Source organism: Labrus mixtus, chromosome 16 (assembly GCF_963584025.1).
Source record: "Labrus mixtus chromosome 16, fLabMix1.1, whole genome shotgun sequence".
Taxonomy (NCBI): Eukaryota; Metazoa; Chordata; class Actinopteri; order Labriformes; family Labridae; genus Labrus; species Labrus mixtus.
The window spans coordinates 24,779,416-24,785,459 of NC_083627.1; positions in this window are offsets into that span (position 1 = coordinate 24,779,416).

The following is a 6,044-nucleotide window of genomic DNA, read 5'->3' on the forward strand; positions in this document are numbered from 1 at the left end:
AAATAAATAATTAAATGTTCCCCCAGTTAATCAAACACAACAGCTATGCATTATCATTCATCAATTTATAGGCCATGCATTCCTAGCTCTAATTTTAAATCTGCTTAACAACTAGGCTACTTAATAGGCCTACTTTAAGTGTATTTTTTAACACCTCTGTACTATTACTTAGGTATAGAGTTCATGCAGAACCTTCACATCACATATGGAAATGTGTTTTTTTCGCTGTTGTTTTTGCTACGAAGGCTTTGAATATATCTCCAGTAGCTACAACTGCAGACAGACTACAGTGAGAGTTACACATCCTCAATAAAAAAAACATCTTTACAGTAGTTGTTAACATCCACCGCTTGAGGGCGCTCGTCTCCAACAGGCCTGATCCCACTTCATCTTGCATGATGTGCTATGTTTACTCTTCCAATATAGCAAGTATGCATTTAGAGAAGCTTTTGAGATCCTTTTACTCGAATTTGTACATTTTTCACTTCACTCAGCTCTTCTTACTCTTCATTTATCTGAAACAAGTAAACAAACTACAAAAGTTATTTTAGACGATGCACCTTCTGCAGGTATTGTTAATTATAGACATGGGATCACCAGGAATTCTCATGAGATATCACTGTGGGACCAGAACCTTGCCACCAATGACTATGACCATTCAAAGTTTTAAAGAACTGAAGATGTGTTCTAATCAATGAAATCTGGAGAACAATGAATAGAATGACAACAGGAGAGAAAGCGTTACATTTTATCAGCATAATCTAAAGTCATATTTATTTTTTACAGACGGAACACTCTTATCCAGTTGCAATAAAATGAACAGACTGCTTTCTACACTCAGCCAAACCTGCTTTTATTATTATTATTATTATTATTATTATTATTATTATTATTATTATTATTATTGTTATAACCTCAAGACAAGCAATGCACAAAAACAAGTCAATCGCAAAACTCAGTAAGCAACAAAGTACACTCACAACATGGCCTGACACAAGACCAGCGGCACCAGTAATAAATGTTAAAATGCAAAGAGAAAACAGAGAAGATGGGCTTTAGTAATAAAAAGCAACAAATAAAAAAATGAAGCAGAAAGAAGAAAAAAAAACTGAAAAGCAAAAAAACAAATATTTCAATGTCACTGATCCTGTATGCCTTACATATCTCCTCAAGATAATCATTCCAAAGTAAATTTGACCTTGATGGCAAATCTCCTTTTAGACTTAAGTCTTAAATTTGGAACAATCAGCCCACTAGACCAAGACCCACCACCTGGGCTGGCTCTTAAGAGGTCAACAATTCAGGGGAAGCCTAGCTGCTGCATTCAGGGCTAGTCCGAGGGGAGAGAGTGGTTGTGGTTCATTCCTGAAAATATATGGTGACAGTAATATAATCTGAGGAAGCCAGAACGTGGGAGAGTCCTCAGGCAGGATTCAAACCCAGAACCAGCTTGCTGTGAGGTTGGCAATGCTAACCACCACACTCAGTTACCTTTTGCAGAGCATAAACACTGTCAAACGCATCATATGAATGAACTCTACCATGAGCAAAAGGTATCTAAATTGGATTGGTGGATCTTGTCAGATGGGGATTGCAGCCCCAAAGCATTTGTAAAATCAACTGTTTCAGAGCAGAGTTACAACCTTTAGGACAATGTATGTAAATAACACTAGAAGATTTGAATACTGTTGTCTGCAGACACAGTCATGTAATAGTTATTGGATAGATTATCTCAGAAGCTTGTTGTTTGAATCTATAATGTAGGGAGAGGCACGACTCAGCGGAAAAACACTTTGTTCGATGTGGTTTCAACACAAAAATTTCATAATGCTCATGCTTCAATGCCGACTTCAATCTGCCTGCGTCATTATTTCAGCCCTTGTGCCACAGCGTCTCACCCCGCATTGCATGGTTATTAACAATCTCTCATCAAAAGTCAAATTGATTATCAAAGTTCTTTGAATAGCTCGGTACTCGTCTGGTTCTGACTCTGCATGCGGCTGTCAGCTCAGTGTTGAATGTGTCTTGTTAATCACAGTGACGCTGCTTATATCAAACACAGTTTCCACACAGCCTTCTGTCTGGTGATACAGTCTGTTCACGAGGACTACTTATACAGCAAATGGTTTCGACCACGTCATTTGATTGAACAAGAGGGATTTGAAGACTGCTGATATGAAGGTCAACAGCTCACTCACACTTTTAACTTCTGTTACCTCAGGTTATCAGAATACTGGTTAACAACGTTACATAAACTGTTGTCTAGATCAGTGGCTCTCAACTGGTCGCGCCTCAGGACCCACCAACCACTCCTTCAAGAAAAATCCTGACCCAAATGTCTGATATCTTTCAATCAATCAGATTTATTTAAATAAAAAACTGTTTTGACCTCAGATGGTACAAAACATGATAGAACAAAGAAACTGAATCAAACAAACTTGTTAAAAAAAAGTGCTTCATAGACTTTTTGACAGCATTTTTTCTTCCTACTTTTGGGTCCCGACCCACCAGTTGAGAACCACAGGTCTAGATTGTGACAACCTCACAAAGATGGACGTCTATCCTCAAATTACATTTGAATTATTCTTAAATTCTTCTTTAAATGGAGACATACACTAAGCAGTAAGTGTTCAGGAAAATGTTGATGTGTTGTTTGGTAACAACTTTTAGTCAAGTTGCTTCATTGATTGAACTATATAATCAAACTCTATTATTTGCTTTTTGCTATTCAAATATTAAAGTGAATCTAAGAGCTGTTCGACTTTAACTGCAACAATTACTTATATCAGTCCTCTTCTCACTAATATTAGTCGCTAATTTTAACATTAGAATGATCAGTATGTTATCATACATTTTTGTTCCTGCTAATACCCTGCTGTTACCATATTACTGGCATTGTTGCTGTAAATCTATATTCATTATTGTTGTTGTTGCTCTGTTTGTCTCTATCCGTCTCTCTCTTTTTGCGTCTCCCTCTAGCTCTTCTCAACCCCGACACAGTTCCAGCAGATGGCTCTTCAACATGAGTCTGGCTCTGTACGAGGTGTCTGCCTGTTAAAATGAAGTTATTCCTTGCCACTATCACTTTGCTTAGTGTTCATGGTGGTTTAATGTTGGGTATTTGAAAATAATATAACAAAGAGTATGGTCACAATCAGTTATTTCTCTCAAAATATATTCTCCTTGATTTTATCTTCAACTCTTGACTTTTAAAGCTCTTCCTGTTTTTCTATACACCACCTCATGGAGGTCAAGGGAGGCTGTTGCCAGGGAGATTATACCAGCTCTACTGGACTGCCCCAGTGTGACCACTGATTTCCTCTGACTCAACCACACACCTGCACTACACGTCACTCTTTCTGACAGGACATGTCTCACATAGGAAGTCATTGGTCTCACACATACTCAATTTTGTGGTTTTGTGTATTGTAAGTGTGTGTTTACTTCCAGAACTCAGATAGTCTTATGGGTGTTGTCTATTAGTCCTATGAGATAACACACTTGTGTGAAGTCTGAATGTGCCCCCTCACCCTCCCACCCCCAGCCGGACACCTGCAGGAACATAATTCTCACCAGCTTCTCTGAAATGGTGCAGGTGTGAATCACTGTCTCTCTCTTCCCTGCCATCTCAGTCCCCTCTCCTCCATGGCCCCTCAAACCTCTCCAGAAATAGACCTCCGTGCCTGAGTCAGGATACCCGCCTACCTATCCAGACCCCTCTGATCAAGACGTGAAAGAATGACGTGCATGAGAGCAGGGTGAAAAAATGTGACAACAAAAAACTGAGAATTGGAGAAACATCAGTGAGGGACTTAAGGGCACAATGCAGCAGCAGCATAGGTGTCTCCACTGGGCCGGAGGGAACATGGAGAATAATGAAAATGGAAAGGTGGGATGAGGAGATATGAATAAGTGTGATTTCTCATTAAAGGTGTCACTCCCTGAGGAAGCCCTCCAATGTTTTTTTTTCATTTAAAAATGTGCTCTCAGTTGTTTTTTTCTTAAAGTCTTTATTTTGAGTTTACATGAACCAAATGAACGGAAAAGGCAGTGATTACAGCAAGAGAGTGGTAACGTTAGCAAACTTCTAATATTTGCTGTTGGCTAAATGTAAAATGGCTTTTCAAATATGTTGTTTAAACAGCATTAAAGCCTCTTTACACCTTTCCTAATGTACCCTTTCAAACTTTCAGAAGTCAATCTTTGCATTCAGCCACATCTCAGCAAACATAACAGTGGCTAGAAAGTGGTTAAATTCCAATGTTATTTATTATACAGGCATTATAAATATATTATACATTTATTTATACAGGTATTTCTTAAGGTAGTAAGTAGGTTGACACATATTATGTTTTAACTTGAGGTATGCTCCTATGTCCTTTTTTGTACTAATAGCCAAACAAAGGAACAATAATACATTTATAGATAAAAAAAGGTCACTAGATTAGTTATCAATGAAAGTTATTTTTAGTAGCAGCCCTCTACAACTGTAAAATGTAAATTGTTTACATTAAAGCAGTAATAAACATCATGACAGGAACCATCATTCTGCACACCTGACCTTTCTATTTTAAGTCTTTTTTTATGATACTAAAAGTATTTTATAGTTAACATTTTTGCAGCAGTATTCTTATCTGCATTTGAGTGTCTTTACAGTGAACATGGTTATCAACTCTTACTTTAGAAAAGTATTTTTCATACATATTTGTCCACTAACAATCAGTTGAACTTTGTATCTTATGGAAACTTTGATCACATGAACAGGACGGCTGTGGATCAGTTGGTAGTCGGTCAGTGATTCGATCCCCAGGTCCGGCAGTCACATGTCCAATGTGTCCTCGGGCAAGACACTTAACCCCAAGCTCCACACTTAAGCAGCTCCCTCTATTTCGTTGGCAGTGTATGAATGTGTATGAATGGTATTAGTTATTTTGTGATGGTCATTTTACATAGCAGCCTCTGTGTGTGAAGGGGTAGGTGTAAGAGCCGGCGAGTGTTATGAGAAGTCAGAAGACTAGCGCTATACAAGCTCAAGTCCATGATATTCTTCAGCAGGGGACGTTTCCAGATGTCATGAAAGTGCAGATGAACAACATTTGACTTGAAAAATTGACCAAGTTGTCTTAAATGCTGAGACATAAGTGGGAAATAACCAAGCGGCAAGCGGTGTTGAAAATGAAGCCGATGTGGAAATGCAAAAATCTGCAGTTCCTCAAGTGTCCGCTCGAGGCTATCTTAAAAAAACCTGCAAGTCCCATACACATCCCATCGTTTCTTCATTTTGACAGCAGAAATGAACGTGTTTAAAGCCTGGTACAAAAACTGATTGTGGTCTGATTAGTTAACACAGCTAACCCTGTACTTGGGGTAAATATTTGTTTTGATTTTATGAAGGATACATGCGAGTTATGCATATATAGAGGTGTCCCAGACTCTGCTGTAAGCTGCCATGTTGTAGCCATGTTTGTCAGTTACAGCTCTTTGCTTGTTGTTAGGTTGATCTAAAGTTCATTAGAGTCAGCATTTCCAATATGGCGACCGCTATGGATAGGCTTCCAAAACAGCACTTCAGAAACCAATTGGTCACGTCACTCAGGCTTGTCCATTACAGTCTGGAAATAATCTACAACGACAACTGGATAACATCCATCGTGATATTGGGTGTTATACTATTTTGAAAGTCAGGTTTTCACTTGCCAAAAAAGCAGTCATATTACAAATGTTGCATTAATCACTTGCCTTTGATGGTTATGCAAATGTATAGATGTGCAAATTTAACTTGAGTAGACAAGAGAATGTTTTTATACCAAAGCAAGAGCATGTGCACACAATGATACAATTGAATCTGGGTTTTATATGTCTTAATGTTGCTTTAGGTGCATTGATGTTAATACAGACTGGTGCTATGTGGTCCTGTTATCTTCACATGCAGATTCACTCAAACAATGCGAGAGCTCTCTATGGGCTTTAGTCATCCATCTTTATCTTCCTCACCAAATGGGACACAGGCACACACACACACACACACACACACACACACACAC